This window comes from Lontra canadensis, unplaced genomic scaffold (genome assembly GCF_010015895.1).
Source record: "Lontra canadensis isolate GAN:19392208 unplaced genomic scaffold, GSC_riverotter_1.0 scaffold13, whole genome shotgun sequence".
In the NCBI taxonomy this organism is placed as follows: Eukaryota; Metazoa; Chordata; class Mammalia; order Carnivora; family Mustelidae; genus Lontra; species Lontra canadensis.
The window spans coordinates 5,278,246-5,298,487 of NW_022631007.1; the positions used below are offsets into that span (position 1 = coordinate 5,278,246).

General features: G+C 40.3%; 1 non-coding gene across 1 annotated transcript; it reads right to left on the minus strand.

Moving 5' to 3' along the window:
• Window positions 1-9,330: 9,330 nt before the first annotated feature.
• LOC116867984 lies at window positions 9,331-9,482 on the minus strand. Its single transcript, XR_004382708.1, has one exon. It is a non-coding gene; the product is annotated as a U12 minor spliceosomal RNA (small nuclear RNA).
• Between the last annotated feature and the right edge of the window lie 10,760 nt (window positions 9,483-20,242).

The following is a 20,242-nucleotide window of genomic DNA, read 5'->3' on the forward strand; positions in this document are numbered from 1 at the left end:
AAACGTCAGAATGAAGGAGGATGAAGGGTCTTTAAAACAAACCTTCTCCTCAAATCTAAGACATTTCTCTTGAGCAGCTATGCTCCTCTAGGCCTGTTTCCCAGAAGCAGTTTTCCTCAGATAAGCCACGTGGTGTTACGCTTATGACAACCATAACGTTTGGGATTTCTTTTCCAAATCGGCGTTCTTTACAAATGGATCCAGAGAGTCCTCTTCCTCCTGTGTGGTTGGCCACTCCGTTTATCCCAAAGGAAGCGAAACATTGGCTCTAGGAGGCAGAAAACCGAGACTCTGATTTATTATGACATACTCTCCGTCGAGGAAATTAATTCACGGCATATCAAGTATTAGAAATCCTGACGTTCACGTATTAATAGATACTCCTCACAAAGCTGGCTTCCATCTGCCTCGTATTCCTGTTTATGTTCCTCCAGTGCCGCCATCCACAGTAGGGATCCCTGGGAGACCTGGCGGGCTTGCTCCAGGCTGGTCCAGGCGGCGGTGCGGTGTGTGAGCCGAGACCTACAGGGCAGGCCCCACCTGCTGTGGTCTTGAGCCTTACTCCATGCGGCTGCTCACACTGGAGACACAGCTGCCACGGCCCCATTTGCTTCCCTTCCCAGGCACTCCTCATCACCCTGCTGGCTCCCAGATCCTCCTGACCCACGTGGTCGGGCTGTGACCCCAGCTCCAGGAGCAGAACAGCGGGATGGACCAAAACAGTCTGGGCTTCCAAGGACTGAGCTTCAAAGTTTGAACCAGGTGACCATTCCACCACCTGAACTGGAATCTGATCCAACATCCATATATGCTTCACACTAGGACATGCCAGCTTTCCCCAGAATATAATTGCGCCTAGAAAGCAGATGAAGTACCTTTAGAAGCTGTGTTTAGTGTTATGGTTGTCATTACTCATTGTGGATTGGCCATACTAAGTACACGTTTGGTTGTGGTGAATATGACCTGGTTATGGCCTTGATGTCCTGTCTTTCGCACAGTGGAACAAAGTGTCCGTTGGCCTCTGGTTACATTCTTACCTCCCATTGGCCATATTGACATCTTACAGTCAAACGTCTCTGGCCCTCAGTTTCCTTAGTTCTGAACTCCACCATTCGGATCCTGGCCAGGTGTGACTTCTAGGATTCCATGGGTCATTAGCAGTGGGGTGGTACAATAGAGACCAGTGGGCTGAGGGGTGGTTATGACTTTCAGGGAGCAACCCTCAGGACTCAGGATGGTGCCCCGGCACCTGAAAGACTTGTAACTTCTACCAAAAGCCTTCATCCCCGAGCAGCATGTCCTCCCGGTATGTTTCTCCACAGCTGCTGCCTCGCCATTGACAGACTGTGTACTTTAAGCGAACTTCTCATTAGAGGTGCTGGATTTATACCATTGCATTTACAGTTGATGGAGCTAGAAGTTCTTTGTGGCACAAATCAGAGCATCTCTCATGCTCTGAATCTCATTAGAATGAGCCTCTAACAGGCTCCATAGGACCCTAGTTTCTAATATATTAAGTCAAGTGTTACAGAATTCCAAAAAAAGTAACCAGGATCTATAGTTTAAATACCAGCTTAAGTTAAAAATTGCGTTCACCTGGGGAGTTTTAATTGATCATGATACTGTGTTAAAGTTTATAAAAGTTTTAAAACAAAATAACAAGGAACTTTATCTGATTACAAGAAAAAGCTGCCCATCATGATTCGGTCATGTTAGGTGTCAGAGTGATTGGTTAGAACAACTGTGAGGTGCCTTGAGAATGACCTTCTAAGCTGCAGTTCCCACAGTTTCCCTTTCCCCCCCACCCCCACTGTAGACTTTCTTACTTAAACTTTGTGAGATTTTAAGTTACCCCTAGCTTATGCAATATAGCTGACCACAGCAGCCAGATTATTTCACAAGCCTCAAAAAAACATAGCAATCCACTTCCCACTTTTTTTTTTTTTTTTTAAGATTTTATTTATCAGTTGAGAGAGAGCATGAGCGACAGGGAGGCTCAGTCCCAGGATCCTGGAATGACGACCTGAGCCAAAGGCAGACGCTCAACCAAATGACCTACCCAGGTGTCCCTACTTCCCACTTTTTTGCCAAGATCTAGAACCTTCAATTTGACCCTTGGTTAACTGTCAGGTGACCTTTGCCACCTAGAAAGCAATATTTAAGGAAATAACCTCCCCTGACTCTACATCCTTCCCCTCCACACCAGTGAATTTGATTATGAAAATTAATCCTTGGGAAACCGAGGGAGGGACAAAACTGTAAGTAACAGTTGACAAAGTCTGAACACAAGGTTTCTATGTCTCAGGGACCTCCCTCACTAGCAAAATTTTCATTTTCCCAAGTAGATCCTCAGACAGTTTTGGATGTGCCTCCTGACTTTTCTTTAGCGCTTGAAATAACAAATTGCTTCTTAGGCAACCCCCTCTTTTTTCTTAACCCCACAACCCATTAAAGTAAACAATGACATGTAGGCTTGGAGGAGCTCCTTCACAAGGCAGACATGTGATCACTCTTCGAAGACCCATTGATATTCATTACATTCTATCCTGTGATTTTATCTTAACTTTTTTCTTCTACAGTTTCTTCTTCAATAGAATTCTCTTATTTTTTGAGGAAAACCTCTTTTACTCTCATTTAAAGCCACACTCAAAAGCATTCCGTCATCCACAAGATTTTTTTTTTAAGATTTTATTTATTTATTTGACAGAGACAGAGAGATCACAAGTAGTCAGAGAGGCAGGCAGAGAGAGAGGAGGAAGCAGACCCCCTGCTGAGCAGAGAGCCCTATGCGGCCGATCCCAGGACCCTGAGATCATGACCTGAGCTGAAGGCAGAGGCTTTAACCCACTAAGCCACCCAGGTGCTCCTCCACAAGATTTTCATGTGCAAGAGGAAAAACCATCTCCAGTGGAAAAGATCCTTGTGTTCAGCCCCTGAGAGACTCCTAGAACCACATCATGGTTTCCACAGCCCAAAGTCCTCATGGTTTATATAAGGGAAATACTGTGTGGGTCGGTGGCTGAGGTTTTCCCCTTTCCTCTTGGTGGCTGCTCCTTTTCTAGGAGACTTTCAAGTGCCCCTCTGTATCTACTCTCACCTGCCCTCCTTGAGCTGTCTGCTTTGGAATCTAACATCTCTTTCTCTGATCTTCACCACCACCCCTCGCCCCCAGCTCAAAAGTATCTATTAAGGCTGGGACCTTACATGACGGTGATAAATTATCAAAGTTATTTGGTACCATTATACCTAGGTAAGTTGCCTCAAAGCAATAAGTCTTAGCTAAGGGAAATGTTGATAATGGTGAAAAATTCAAGCTCATGTCAAGTTTTCGGGACTGAGACTCTATATTCACACACGCAAACCTTGGCTTACTTGAAAATTTTAACTTGATTAAACTTTAATCAGTTTAATCAGATTCTGGGCTTTTCAGCATCTCCACCATGACCTTGAAACCTGTCTCACTATTTCTTGGGGCTCCCATTATGGGGGGTGGAGAATTTTTAATGGTTGCAAGGTATTCTAGGATGTAGAAAAAAAATTACACAAAGTCATTTAATATGATTTCATTTTGATAATTCAAACACCAGAACACCAGAACAATGCAATATTTCTAAGTGCTCTGTGACCTCCTTTTTATATAGAGATCTAGAAATTAAAAAATTAAGTGACTTTTGTTGGGAAGGAACAAAAAGTCAATAATAAAGCAGGGAAGTACAACCATATTCTGCAAGTCTTGATCTATTAATCAACTGGGGCACAGCTCTGCTGTCTAAAAGAGGCAGGAGAATAAAAATTCAGTTTGGGGATATTATAGGCTTAGAAGAGAATAAGCATGTAATAAAACTACAGAAACTGAAATTCCCCTGCTATTCAATACTTGTTCACCAGTGAAACATTTCAAAATTATAGCAAATCCCACCTGAAGTGCAACCTGAGATTATTTGCTTCAGAAATATTTATCTGATTAGAAGGAGTGTCATGGCTTTCTCAGTTTAATGTGAATGATGGGTGTTTGGTCACATATAGCCCAAATTCCCAAAACAGTAATTCTATGTAATTTATCATCAAATAGTTAATTCTCGTAAGTTATGGAAGAGAGAAAAATCAAAAGGTAACTCTGAAATTAGAAAGTTATACCCATCAAAAATAAGAGCTTTTCTTTTACTTCTTTGGAAATTCTAGATGATGATTTACTTCACTGTTCAAGTCACAGTTGAGATCATCCATTTTAAAGCCAACCCAGTCAGTTTCCTTTAGACACGGATAAACAACTATTAACTGTGTGTAGTCTGGGTATCTCTCATGAAGTTGTATCACACAGTGGGTTTGGGGTAGACACAACTTAAGTTGGATGACCCTGTGAGTGATCAACCAATTTACCAAGTGAGTCACCCACTTATAGAAATATTTTTCTACATTAAATGTATACTCACCAGAAAAGTCAACTTTTGCTTGGATTGATGAACTGTTGCCCACAGCTGCAGCAGACAGATGGGTGTATTTTATTCTCAACCATACTATGAGGGATCCTGCCTAAGAACCACCAAACGAGACTCACGTATTGTTGGCGAGCCTCCTTTTCACCGCCATGATGGCTGAGAAGTTGGCAAGGAGGTAGTGGGGGCTGCAGGTACTTAGGTCTCTGCAATTAAAACACAATCACATTTTCTTATGACGACCACTTGATACAAGCTTGACTTTGAAGCCAAAGAGCAAAGGTTGAAAGCACACTGAGAATTCTACCCCCTTTCCACTTGGAACATTTGAATGAAAATGCGTTGAAGGACCGTCTGGTTAACAGTGACACATAAATGCAAGCAAGCAGCAGAAGGAGGAGGAGCTCCCATTTCTCATCTCATTTGTGTATTTCCTTCCCACCCCAGGCACTTGATGAGAGCTCCAGACACCTCCCATAGAAAGACAGCCTTCTCTTGGGCACTGAGCCCACTGATCACACTGGGCAATGAGTTATTGGCCTAACTCCAAGGGTAGCTCTTATTGGAAAGAAATAAGCTGGCATTGCTTTGCTACTTTCTGAGAATTTAGAGGATCCATGGTTAATCATGTGGAGGGTATTTTCCAGTCTTTTTTGCTTGCCTGCTGCATCCACATAACACCAGTACGAGCTTGAATTTCTTAAGTTATGAGGGAGCCAAATAACATTTGGTTAAAACATTTTAATGTTTATTTATAAAAATTTTTATAAATATAAATATAAATTTATAAAAATATAAATTTAAATTTGTTTATAAAATTTTTATGATGTTTATTTATAAAAACATTTGGCCCCAAAACATTTACCATTTTGTTGCTTTTCAGTGAGGTTTTCTACAAGCTTGAAGAAGTCTGTTGTTTGTGTTGTTTTTAATCCTTAACACCACGCACAAAAATATCCTCTCTCCTTGCTGGAGATATTAATTTCAAGCAACATAATGCCCCAAATGGCTGAATGCAGACATCAAAAATAGGCTAAACGCACAAAAAAAGGCATTTCACAAAGAAGAAATACATAGTCAATGAACACATGAAAGAAATTGAGTACTACTAATAATCATAAAAATGCAAATATAGTGATGATTTGGTTTTTTTCTCCCATCAAATTTTTGAACAATTTGTTTCAACGATAGTACTAAACATTGGCAAAAGCTAGATGAGGCAGAAATCTTGTGAACTACTGGAGAGAAAAAAGTAGGAGAACATTTCTGAGGAGCACACTGGCTACCTATATCAGGGCCTTCTAGAAGGCAAAGGAGTTTTGATCCAGTATTTCACTGCTAGGAGCCTCTGACAGAGAGTTAGCTGGCCCCAGATATCTATTCTCCCTTTTTTCTCTTAGAAAAAAAAAAAAATCACCTAGGTTCATTGAATTAAAATGACATTTCCCAGCCACAACAACGTATTAGAAAAATAAAAGCTTAAATACAGTTTGTTTTGAAAAAAATTCTATATATTTAGCCAAATGAGAATTGTAAACAAATGTAAGCCAAGAGTTTAGCAACAAATATCTCTAATTTAAAGTCAGAGTATGAGGATTATGAGTGACATTTCTTTCTTTCTTTATAAACTTCTTTACTTTTCCTCAAAATATCAATTTTAAAACCGGAAAAAAATTATCAAAAAAAAGTAGAGGTTTATATGGTTCACAAATATTATGAAAGTGTTAAGACAGTAAGAATCCCTACCATATTACATGATAATCATAGACTCTAAAAGCATGACAAATAATAATGTAGGACAAAGTAATGCATGCTGAATATTTTGCTCTTTAAATATTTATTTAAAAATTACTGTTTCAAAAATAAATAGTGATTTCTTAATCACTATCAGCTTAAACTTTCCATTCTAAATAGAGAGGCACCCTGAATAAATGATGGGAGGTGAGGGCTGGCTCACATTGCTTAGGGTCCACTCTAGGAGGTCATGTTTAAAGAAGCAAGGGGGCACCCAGGTGGCTCAGTCAGTTAAGCATCTGCCTTCAGCTCATGGCATGATCTCAAGGTCCTGGGATTGAGCCCCACGTAGGGTTCCACACCCAGTGGGGAGTCTGGTTCTCCCTCTCCCTCTGCCTGCTCCCCCAGCCCGGCTCATGTGCTCTCGCCCTCTCAAATAAATAAAATCTTAAAAAAAAAAAAATTTAAAAGAAACACAATCCAACAACCAACAGCAATGAAAAGAGAAGTATATGCTTTGCAGCCCCTCAAAGCACATCAAAAGGGTTAAAGGTCTCAGGAGTGTCCCTTCTTCTGCTTCCTAATTCTGTTGAGGAAACTCCCATAAACAAAACCCTTACTCTCCTCTTAGCACCAACTCAAGCACCAATTTTTCCCCACTCACCAGAATTTTTTCTTTTTATGTGTTTTTAATCTCCTTCCCAGCCAACATGGCCTTCTCCCTCTTCATGATTAGAAGGTAGAGCAGACAATGGGAAGAAAAGGACTTGGCTGATAAAGGATTTTCTGTAGCAAAGGGGGAAGGGAGGAAAATTGTAAACACTGAGGGCTAATGAGTTTTGTCTCAGCAAGTAATGAGCAATTGTACCCCAAAACAAGTGATTGGATCCCTTTGATGGCGTTACAGATTAATTATATGGAGAGTATTAGTTAGTCACTGTTTCTGACTTCATCAACACAAACTGTGAATTTGGTCAATACAAGTCCTTCCATTTTGGAAAAATGTCTCGAGGCAATATAGGAAACGTAGTCTTGAAACTTTTTATGTAATAACAGAATTCTGACAACACCCACACACAAATCACATTTTCTAATGAAGAAAGGTAGAGCTAAGGAAATTACTGGACTGTCACCACATCATAAAATAGTCAGTGACTTAGAATTCCAAAATCACTTTTTTTGCAGCTAAGAAGAGACCTATGCTATTAACCTAACGTTATTAATAGTTTTCCACTCTTCAATAGTACCAAGAATTATGACTCATATAATAAAGATATCATTTCACTGACATTAATGGCATTCTCAGGGTTGTAGAAAGCATTGCATGTTCCTTTTAAAATGAGAGTAAAACTCTTTGCACCTATTTTTGATCTTCTTAAAACTTTTAGAAGCACCTTATAATTCATTTTGTCTGTGTGTGTGTGTGTGTGTGTGTGTGTGTGTGTGTGTATATATAATTATAAGTAGAGGGGGGGAAATCACACTTTTCCACCACACAAAACACAATACTAAGTGCTAAGAATAAGATCTTGAAGAACAGCTAGGTCTCCTTCTCCTGCCCCTGGGGTGCCACTGCAAGCCAAAATTTGACATTTCACTTAACAATGACAAACTGTTTTTAATAAAATGGTCGCTACTGCCTCCGAGTGGTAGGTCATTTTCAGAGTTTAAATTTCATTAATCTCAAGTCCTATCAGCCTAAAAGGAGAAAATTTTGAGACTGACAGGGTATGTATCGTTTTAAGTTTAAATTCTGAACATGATACTGTAGTTTAAGGACATGAAGAGTATGTTTTATTTAGAAAAGTGTACGAACAACTCATAAGTGTATGAGTTTGGATGACTTTGTCCATAAAACCTGTGTGCGTTCCACAGGGAAGCAGACAGCGGGCTTTCATTTCTCACTGTTTTCCAGGTAACGCTCCTTGACATCCGTGTTTTGCTGGTGGCACTTTCACCTCTAGTCATCAGCAACACTGAGCCACCAAGTGTATAGAACTCATTATTCATGAAATGCATCCGTGGAAAGAAAAGTGTTATTTTAAATCGCTAATGCATCAGACTGGAATTGTCTGTTTGCTATTTCTCTCCCTCCCTCCCTTCCTTCCTTCCTTCCTCCCTCTCTTTCTTTCTTTCTTTCTTTCTTTTCTCTCTCTCTTTCTTTCTTTAAGATTTTATTTATTTATTTGTCAGAGAGAGAGAGAACACAAGCAAGGAGAGTGGCAAGCAGAGGGAGAAGCAGACTCCCTACTGTGCAGGGAGCCAACGCAGGGCTCCATTCCAGGACCCTGGGATCATGACCTGAGCCGAAGGCAGACCCTTAACTGACTGAGCCACCCAGGCCCCCCCCCCCCCGTTTGCTATTTCTAATGGTAGAGTGATAGTACAGTTAATTTGTCAAAAATGAAGATGAGGATGACAGTTCTGAGGACTGTTTTAAGCAAGTGACAAGGCAAGCAGCTATTCCCACAAGTTGCACAAACTTGTTGAAAATTAGCAGCCAACAATATAGTTTGCCCAAATCAAACCCTACATAATTAGTACATTGGATTTTGGATTTTGGATGGTAGATCAAAGGCGTCTCTACCTTTCTTCCAATCTGAAATGAGCCAAATACATGAAGGACACTAAACAATAATGGCAACTCGGTCTTCCAGGAAAACAGAAAACACTAAATATCAAAATCATGGAGAGATCTGGGAACTTTGGGGAGAGCTGTCAAAGCACCGACTTCTACAAAATGATGAAGCATCCATGGGACAAGCCAAAGACCTCTTACGTGGAACAGAAAGATTCATGTGCATGGGCTGGGTTGGGGATACAGAAGACCCCTTGAATCCTACTCGACTCCATGGAGGGACAGGCCACAGTAAGAACAGTCAGAAATCAATGAAGCAGCCAACCCAGGTGTTTAGACAAAAAAAAAAAATGGATCCAAAGAAATCACACGCAAGAAAATAAAGACGAAAAAGTGATAGAACTAAAAGAATGAATCCAATAGTTTTTTCCTCCGTTCTTTTTCTCTTTCCCTTTCTCTCTCTCTTCCTTCTTTCCTTCCTTCCTTCCTTCCTTCCTTCCTTCCTTCCTTCCTTCCTTCCTTTCCTTCTCATCCTCATTTACTGCCCTCATACCACTCTACTCATCCAGTGTCAAAGCAGAAGGGGCAGATCACGACTCCCAGGCATCCACAAAGTAGGCAGCTCTTCTCAGAGGCAACTTTACCCACTTAAAAATTCATCTCACATTAGCAGTAAGGATTCGGGCATCACCCTGAACCCTCGTTTTCCTTCCTTATTCATAAGTTTAAGGCATCCAATGGTTGTTTCTTTAAATACAAAATGAAATTTTAAAAATCTAGAAAAACCATCGTCCAGTCTGGTAGTTCTCAACCTGGGTGATTTTGCCCACCCCTTCACCCAGGGGACATTTGGCAATGTTTGGAGATATTTTTGGTTGTCACAGTTGGGTAACAATAGACGTTACTGGCATCTGGAAGGTAGCAGGAGGGGTGCTACCAGACATGCCACGTCAGGTCCCATGACCAAGAACTGTTTGATGCAAAACATCAGTAGTGCCCAGGCTGATAAACACTTGTCTGACCTGATCATGAAAAAGTATGGGAATTACAGATAAATAAGAATGAGGATGGAGAAGTAATTTGACTCAAAGGCATTTGAAAAATTATAGAACACTTCACTTAAATCTGAGCCAATCACTTTGAGAATCTGTATGTAATTAATGATTTTCCCAGAAAATCTGAGTTACCAAAAAAAAAAAAAACTGTAGAAAATGTAGAGTTTCTAACCAAATTATCATGGAAGAAATAAAGTTGCAAAAAAAGACAAAACAGTGAGAGAATGAGAGACAAGTCCATCGACATTTTAAGGAACAGATTGTTGCAGTGTAATTTGAATTGTTCCAGAGCATATAGTAAGGAAAAAGAAATCATCCTTTTCTTTTTTTTTTAAAATCAGAGTTAACAAGTTAATACCAAAACCTGACAAAGAAAACCCATGGAAAAGAAAATTATAGGAGAATCTCAATTATAATTATCAATGTATTAAATGAAAATATTAGCCAGAACATTGTATCAGTACTTTAAAGCAATAACACATGATTCCAGGTTGGATTCATATTGATGAAAGTTTCACAATTAGGGAATCCAATGTAATTTACCATTTTAATAAATCTTACCACAAACTTACCACTTTAATAAATCACAGAAAAACAACGTGACAATCTTCATGATTTCTGAAAGACAACTGTTACAATTCAACATCTGAAAAACTTCCATCTCTGTCCTTTAAATAAAAGAACATATAAATATTTTCATATCATGATTTTATATGCCCTAACACTTTCTATGAGATACACATACATACTTGTATATATAGTTATGTTTAGTTAATTATAAATATGTGTATTAAATATATGTTTTCCCTAAGGTGAACATAGGGAAAAGAAAGCCTCTTTCCCAAGATAGGTTATTCCAAATATCTCATAGCCCAGGATATAGAAATTACTTCAGAAGTGCGCACACAACTCAAACAGAACCAAGTAAATTCTCTCACCTAAAATTGTAGGTTATAATTGCAAAGCGGCTTTTTCTGTCATTAGTATGACTAAGTTTGTGACCTCAGAGCCTGACCGAACCTTTAGAGGTGTGCGGAATCCAATGGGGTGTACTCACAAAATTATTAGGGTTTTGGTCCTGCAAAATAAGAAGGATATTATAGGGGCCCCTGGGTGTGTCAGTCAGTTAAGCATTCAACTCTTGATTTCAGCTCAGATCATGATCTCAGGGTTGTGAGAATGAGCCCCACGCTTGGTGTGGGGCCTGCTTAATATTCTCCCACTCTCCCCACCAATCCTTTCCTCACTTCCTTTAAAGAAGAAGAAGAGGAGGAGGAGGAAGAGGAGGAGGAAGACTCGGAATTAAAGTGAATCCAATTAAATGTTGAAAGCATCTGGGTAGGAGCTTATAGCTCTAATCTGATTTCAGAATTTAAAAACCTTTAATTTGAAGAAGGCCAAAAGGCCTCTCTTTTGACACACATGGACTTGTGGTCTCTCTTGGTTTAGCAGCCATTAAAAAGGGCTTTGTCTGTCCCATCTGGGTGGTGAAAAACATACTCTTCCAGCATGCTATTCCAGATCTTATAACCTAACTAAAGCTTCAGGTTGTATGCAACCATTTAATATGGAAAAAAACCCAGTCTGTACATATTAGATACTTTAAGCATTGGTAATGCTTAAGAGAATCTGAGTACTTAACAGATTAACAGCTACTCCAAAGTAAAAAGGCATTTGGATATTGATTTAGACTTGCATTTTTAGGATGAAAGGAACAAGAAAAGTTGACTAATGTAAAACAGTGTAAGACCATTTAGGAGAATTTATGACTTTCCCCATATGTACAGTTTTAATGTACTTGATTTACCAGAGTAGTATCTAAGAACTTGGAAAGCTTTGTTTGTTAATTAGACATTTGAAGGGCTTCAAAGAAAATTAAATATATTTAATTTATAAATGTAGTTTAAATGTCTAAGGGAATTTTATTAGATTATTCAAGCACTCTTAAAAGTGACTGTTGAAATTTGCTAGCTTTATAAATAGATGATAAGATTTGTAATTTAATTTGTAAAGCATAAGAAAGAATTAGGCTTCTACATTTATAACTTATTACCATCACTAATGTGACTAGAATGGAATTTATAACTTATTAAAGTTACAGATTTTACTAATGTCACATTTAAATTTTGTATATGTTGATTAGTCTCAGAGTAATCTTGTTTAAGTACAAACTACCCCCTTAATGGCATCAAAACACTCTGCCCGTGGAGATCAGAAGCACCAAAGATCCACCAGCCTGGAGATCCCTGGGACCATTTGCTACTGGAGAGGAAGTCTGCCCAGGAACAAGACCAATCAATGCAAAAGTCACCAAGAGATGGAACAATGATCTCCTTAAACCTTTGTATCCCACCATGCCTGAAGTCTTACCGCCCTGAATTTTTTTAAGTCAGTACTGTCCTCCTTTATGCTTAAATTAAAAATTTGTTTATAAACATATAATGTATTTTTATCCCCAAGGGTACAGGTCTATGAATCGCAAGCACAGTTTTTCTCATTTGCAAATAAAAGTTCAAATGTTGGCAGATCAGAGCATCTCCCCCTCTTGTGATCTTCTCTTCTCTCTCAGCTTTGAAACTGGCAGGTGAAGTTAGGGCAACAAGTCTTTGATCTTATGGGTCAGTTTATCCAGACAAAGGTAGATTGTTCATAGTTGATTTTTCATGAGACTAGAAAAGAGTCAGGCAAGTTAAGTGCTTTTTGCATGTCAATGGAACTCCTACAGCTGAGAGTGCAAAAAAGATGGGACACCTGATAGAAAAATTGACAAGAAGGAAATGGGCATGTGGACAAGTGGACAACTGACAATTGGAAAATGGCCACGAATTCTATACAATGCAGAGAAGAAAAATGACCCCACACTAGTATCAGAGAAAGACAAATGTAAACCACCCAGAGATACTATTTTAACCCATCAGATGGTCAAAAATGCAACTTGGATAAAACCATTTATTGGTGGGGATGTAGGAAAACAAAAGCCCTATGCACTGCTAGTGGAAACACAGCTTGAGTGTTCATTTGGAGTACACTCTGGCAGGATTTTGTGAAATTGGGCACACCATAACCTTCAGACACAGTTTTTCTACTCCCATATATGTAGCCCCCCAAATTCTCTCTCCGATGCCCAAGAGACCATGTACCAGGGGGCTAACTACAGTGTTGGGGGTTCCAGGCGTTAGAAGTCACAAAGATATCAGGGGCGCCTGGGTGGCTCAGTCGGTTAGACATCTGCCTTTGGCTCAGGTCATGTTCCCGGTGTCCTGAGATTGAGCACTACGTCAGGCTCTCTGTTTTGTGGGGAGTCTGCTTCTTCCTCGCCCTCTGCCTGCAGCTCCCCCTGCTTGTGGGCTCTCTCTCTCCCTGCCTCTCTCTGTCAAAAAAATAAACAAAAAATCTTTAAAAAAAAAAAAAAAAGAAAGAAAGAAAGAAACCATGAAGATGTCCATCAAAAAATGTGAAAGTAATGGTAAGTTAAAAATGTGCACCATCCGTACACCAGATCACTGTGCAGAAGGAAGGAAAGGGAAAAGAAGGAATTGGCTGCACATAAGGCAACATGGACCGATCTCAAGACCATAGGTGGCTGAAAAAAGAAAGTATGAAACAGAATTGATTTGAGGCACAATGCCTTTTAAGTACATTTTCTAAAACAGAAAGCAATACTATATGTTTATCTTGGACAGACATATAAAGAAATTTATTGAAAGTCATTTGGGGAAAGTATATAGTAAATACACCAGACACAAGGAAGGCAATGAGACTGGGGACCAGGAGGGAAAAGAGAGGAAAATAAAATAAACTAGAATAATATAAGAGGAACTGCAGGAGAGAATGATGGTGATGATATGCCGTGAAATTAGAAGCATGATTGGCTCAATTCTATGCACCTAATAGATCTTCATGATCATAATTTGAAATTGAAAGAGGAACAAACTGAAAGCCTGTAATATTTTCCCCAAAGGAAACGTGGGCATATAAACTCAAAGGAATGGCCAGCAAGCACCACAATTTACCGTGGATGCTAACCATGGAGTAAAATGGAAGTTTATGAAATAATATTTTGTGGCCATGACAGAGAGGAAATGGAACTTGGAATTATGTAGGAACTTGGAATTATGTAGTAACTTGGATTGCAACCACATAAAAAGGAGAGGAATGCATGAGAGCACAAGGAAACAGAAACAGTTGTATAAGGAAGGGGATGAGGAGCCCCTGTGAGAGAGGAAGCTGAAGAGAGGCTCATTTACCGCCCTCTACTGAACCATCTCCTTGACTTTTTCCCCAAGCTATGAACAATCTAGCCTCACTTCTTGTTGCCTTCCAGTAGATACCCCAAGACTCCAAACACAAAATGACAAGATACAAATGAGGGCGTCACTAGCCCAGGATTACAATAGTGCCGTGCCCTGCTTGAATCCAGGGTTCTTGAACCTTACGTCTTTGTGTCATTCTTGAGATTCCTTGGGTTCTTTTGATATCCATCTCTCTCTGACTTCTCCACCTCCTTTTTTTCCTCCTCTTCCTCCTCTCATTCTTCATTATCTGATTATCGACCACGCACACATGCTAAGTTCACAGGCATTTCCAAGGCTTCCCAGAACGATGAGACAGTTGACAGGTTCCCTGATTCTGAAAGAGCTTCTAATTTAGTTGGGAGAATAGAATCCCATGAGATGTCATGCACCTGTGCAGAGCATCAGAGGAAAATGCCATACAAACCCTGAGTGGTACCCAAGTCTAGGGCATTTAGAGCCTCCTTGGACAGTGATGGAGAAATTTGTCCATCTCCTGACCAGGTAGGAAGTCAGTCCAGGGCTTCAGGAAAGTTGAAATTTACTGGGAAGGCTCAAAGGTCAAGGTGGTCATGGAAGTTTTTAATGGCACAAGAATTTCTTCCCTTTTGACCACTCAATTACTAACATTTTTTTTCCAGAGCTAGAAGCTAGAAAGAAAGCTGTGATTATATGGAATAAGAGGGTATGATTTCAGAGAGGGCTCCAACATACTCTCTTAGCACTAACCCAGAAATAAGTAACCATAACCAAGAAATCAAACTTGCTCTGAAAGAGGAGTATGCTGGACGAACAGGAACATGGAGGCCATGTCTTCTGGAAGCCCTAACGAAGCTGTTGCCTAAATATCATTACAGAGCAGCTAAACCAAAGGGTTCACATCTTCCCAGTGCTGTTCCTACACAGCTTCTGATGAGCCATGTTAAAACAGGAAGTAGTCATTTTAACATTAGCCTCAGGATGTAATTTCTGGGATGAGTCCCTAATGTTTCCCCCACTGAAGAGGAGGACTACACCATAGCCGCTTAAAGTGCCATTCAAGCTAACAGTTCAGATGCCCCGTGTGACTTGGATCTTCCTTTAAATGCCAGGTAGCTTATACATTTTTACGATCCTGGCTTATTCTTTCCTTATCTAAGTTATTGCTGAGAATATCTGACTAAGGCCTAGATTCATCTTTCTAACCAATAAAAACAAAAAGACCTAAATTTCCCCCTTACAACTACACCCCTCTTCCATGCTTGGCAAAGAACGTTTCTGTCCAATGTTAGTTAACAAGACGAGAGGTTATGGGGGCTGGAGATGAAGGACAGAGGGTGAGGACAGGGCTTAAATCAGGGTTCATGAAAGGCCAGAAGAACTATGATAAGGCCAACAGCCTCTCATGAAAATCGTGTCACGGCCACCCACAGACAGTCTTCAAGGAGCACACAAATTACAGAAACAACAGATGTGAAAGAAATGAGTGAAAATTGCACAGGAGGTGGATGACATTTCAATCCATAATCTTCCTATTTGGGGGGGGGGTGGGAACTAGTTTCTGAAGCATTAAAAAATGGTTCATATTCATTTCGAGTCAATGTGAAGTTTTTCCTGCTAGTAATATTTTGCTTATTTTAATTTCTAGTCGTTGGGAATGTTCTCTCTGGATAACATTTACAAAATATTTAGCTTGATTTTATAATAATCCTCTCATCCAAAAAAAAAAAAAATGTGTTAAATCAAAGCAGGAGGCAGCTCCAATCATCTCTGACAATGAAACTCAGAGAGATTTTTAGTATTTCCCTTGAAGGGATGTCTAGGACAATTTGGAGTTCCTACAGTTTAATCTAGCAGGTGGCCAGATGTTTTCAGTATCTGGCCCCAAGGCTGCCAGATTGTTTTTCTGAGAACAGTTGTGGCTAGAGACTCTAGAAACACTGGCCCCTTCCTTGGCTTCTGATAGTTTGGGATGGGTTTTCTTGACCACTTTAGGCTAACGCAGATTTTTTTTTAATTTAAGCACATGTTTTTGTAAATACGTGTAAAGCAACAAAAGAAGAAAGAGTTGATGAAAAGCAGATAGGGGAAGCTAATCCTTATTTAAATGAGGCATTACATAATCAGCTCCCAGAATAAAAACACTTCTTTCTCTGATCACAAGGTGGCAATAGCACCCTACTCATTTAATGTAGATGAAGCCAATGCTCTGGGCATTTGCAAACACTCATTAAAAAGGTGAGAGTGTATATTGCAGGTACGTGACACTTTTTCCCTGTTCAGGACAGGATTTTTTTCAATGAGATCGAATTAACCGGATGAATATTCACTGCATGTTACTCTCAAGGAAGCCCAAGGGTTCTGTCTGGGCTTCAATGTAGACCTCCCGGCATTACTTCAACACACAGTCTAGGCTTCCGGAAAAAGATGGAATCTTGAGTGGGGCCCCGACAGCATCTGGGGTTGTATTGGCTTGGAGAGCGCCAATGAGACATGGTTTTGGAAGCTTCCCAGGTAAGAATAGTCTGAAATGGGCTCTTTGTAACGAATTACCACAATATCAGAGGCTCCTTCAAGCCAGCCTCATTCTCTCTGGTTCTCACAAACAATAACAGAACCCCAGCTGGCCTGGCTTGAGCCCCACTTCCCACCAATCACACTGCTTCCGTGCCGCCCTTACTCTGACCCCTTGGACTCTGTATCCTCCCTGACTTGTGGCTGTGATACTTTGAGAAATGTTTCGGGGACTTTCAGCCCCATTGCCTCTGGTGGTATCTCCTTACCCACTTTCATTAATATCATGCATGCTTTCTCCCTGGGCTGTGTCTTTCTGCTCCTAGCCTGCTTGTTAGATGGGAACACTGGCATAGCCCACCCACTGGAAGCCCATCCACTTGCTGAAGCCAAACCTTAATTTTTACATTTTTAAAATGCATTTCAATGTGAGAAAATTAACTAGAGTTCTTTTCAACAGCTACCAGAATAGAGAATCATTAAGAACATATATTTCTTTTTCTAAAAAAAAAAAGATTTCATTTATTTATTAGTCAGAGAGAGAGAGAGAGCACAAGCAGGGGCAGAGGCAGGCAGTGGGAGAAGCAAGCTCCCCACTGAGCAAGGAGCCTGATGCGGGACTTGATCCCAGGACCCTGGGATCATGACCTGAGCCAAAGACTCACTTAACCAATGGAGCCACCCAGGCATCCCAAGAAATATATTTCTTCAACTCACCTGGCCTAGTGATAACCTAGTAGATAGTATGTCTGTTTAGCTCAATTAAATTTTGTGAGTAGGTATTTTTCTTTTTTTTAACATCTTAATTTTATATTTCTCAGTGTTCCAAGATTCATTGTTTATGCACCCCACTCAATGCTCCAGGCAATACATGCCCTCCTTAACACCCACCACCAGGCTCACCCCACCCCCTCCAAAACCCTCAGTTTGTTTCTCAGAGTCCACAGTCTCTCATACTTCATCTCCCCCTCCGATTTACCCTAATTCACTTTTCCTTTCCTTCCTTAATGTCCTCCATGTTATTCCTTATGCTCCACAAGTAAGTGAAACCATAGGATAATTGACTTTCTCTGCTTGACCTATATCACTCAGCATAATCTCTTCCAGTGCTGTCCATGTTGATACAAAAGTTGGGTATTCATCTTTCCTGATGGAGGCGTAATATTCCATTGTATATATGAACCATATCTTCTTTATCCATTTGTCTGTTGAAGGGCATCTTGGATCTTTCCACAGTTTGGCGACTGTGGCCATTGCTGTTATGAATACTGGTGTACATTCTTTTCACTATATCTGTATCTTTGGGATAAATACCCAGTAGTGCAATTGCTGGGTCATAGGGTAGCTTTATTTTTAATTTTCTGAGGAATCTCCACACTGTTTTCCAAAGTGGCTGCACCAACTTGCATTCCCATCAACAGTGTAAGAATGTTCCACTTTCTCCACATCCTCTCCAACACTTGTTGTTTCCTGTCTTGTTGATTTTGGCCATTCTAACTGGTGTAAGGTGGTATCTCAATGTGGTTTTGATTTGAATTTCCCTGATGGCTAACAATGATGAACATTTTTTCGTGTGTCTGCTAGCCATTTGTATGTCTTCTTTGGAGAAGTGTCTATTCCTATATTTTGTACATCTTTTGACATGATGATCTGATTTTTGGGTGTTGAGTTTGAGGAGTTCTTTATAGATCTTAGATATCAGCCCTTTGTCTATAGTGTCATTTGTAAATAGCTTCTCCCATTCCGCAGGTTGCCTCTTTGTTTTCTTGACTGTTTCCTTTGCTGTGCAGAAGCTTTTTATCTTGATGAAGTCCCAAAAGTTCATTTTCACTTTTCTTTCCTTTGCCTTTGGAGACGTTTCTTGAAAGAAGTTGCTGTGGCTGCTGTCAAAGAAGTTACTGCCTATGTTCTCCTCTAGGATTTTGATAGATTCCTGCCTCATGTTGAGATCTTTCATCCATTTTGAGTTTATCTTTGTATATGGTGTAAGAGAATGGCTGAGTTTCATTCTTCTATACACAGCTGTCCAATTTTCCCAGCACCATTTATTGAAGAGACTGTCTTTTTTCCATTGGATATTTTTTTCCTGCTTTGTTGAAGATTACTTGACCATAGAGTTGAGGGTCGCTATCTTATGGATTGAAAGAATAAACATTGTTAAAATGTCTATACTGCCCAGAGCAATCTATACTTTCAATGACTTCCCGATCAAAATTCCACCAGCATTTTTCAAAGTGCTAGAACAAACGGTCCTAAAATGCGTTTGGAACCAGAAAATACCCCCAAATCACCAAAGAAATGTTGGAAAGGAAAAACAAAGCTGGAGGCATCATGTTGCCTGATTTCAAGCTTTACTACAAAGCTGTGATCACCAAGACAGCATTATACTGGCACAAAAACAGACACATAGGCCAATGGAACAGAATAAAGAGTCCAGATATGGACCCTCAACTCTATAGTATTTTTCATTCATTCAGAATATAATCTTTCATTTATCTCTCCCATGAGAAGAGAATATAGACCATCATGCCCCCACCTTCCTTCTCACCAAGCTCACTCTCTCTAGCACTGCTATGTTTTTTTAACTGCTCCATGCCACCTCCCTTAAACACTACCAGGCCCCTTTGTGGTTCTCTGGAGCCATGCCACTTGGTAACCCTAATTTAGAAATTTAGCAGCAGAATGTTCTCAGGCAAGTGATCTAGCCTAGCTAAAACAGCAACAGCTCAAAATCTTCTGAGCTCATACATGTGGCAGAGGCCAAGCTCAGAACAGGTGTTCACCTTTCACGTTCTTACTGTTCTATACGTCTGGTAGTAGTTTCTCCGCATATATTAAGCATGTCTTTTTATTCTGATGCCTTGATGTCTGGGGACTTGCTGGCTCTGGAGAGACTCCACCCCTCTCAGAGCTGGCCAATTCCTAGAGAGAGTTCAAAACTCACCTGAAAGTATTCTTTTCACGCATAAACCAGCCAATCCAGACACCACATCCCCACTATCTCCTTTCCCAGCTCACATAAGGATCTTTCAGGGAGCCACTATTACCCCATACTAATTACACTGGAGACAGGGACTAGACAGCTAGATACAGCCCTTACACTCAGACCTTGCTGGAATCCTTCGAAGTAGCTATCCTAAATCTGCACACCCTCCCTTGCCTCCTGTTCCCTTCCCACAGAAACCACAATAGAGGCTCTTGCCCACACTTCCCGCCCCCCTTCCTCTCTCTGCCCACTGCCCAACTCCGGCTTCCTCACATGGCCCTGCAGCACATGGCATGCCCTCTCCTCTTGGGGGCGCTCTCTGTTCAGTGGTGGTCGTCTTCCTGTCTGTTGGCCTCACCACTCCTGAACAGTAATAAAACCTACCTTAAACATATTTTAACAAGGTTCAAGGCAGCCTTGAACTACTGATCTTTTCCACTTTGTTAGAATAAAATCTAACACGATTGCCAATATAAGGCATAATATAGAATTGTTATTTAATGCTTGTTGTGAAACAAACACCTTATTGTGCGATTTGGGGAATACAAGAATTTAAGACAATCTTTCCCTTTCCTGATTTCACCACCTCTTAGAGGAATGTGATACAGGTGTGACATAAAAAACAGAAATCACAGGACAGACCATGATCATGGCAGTTACAGAGAGAC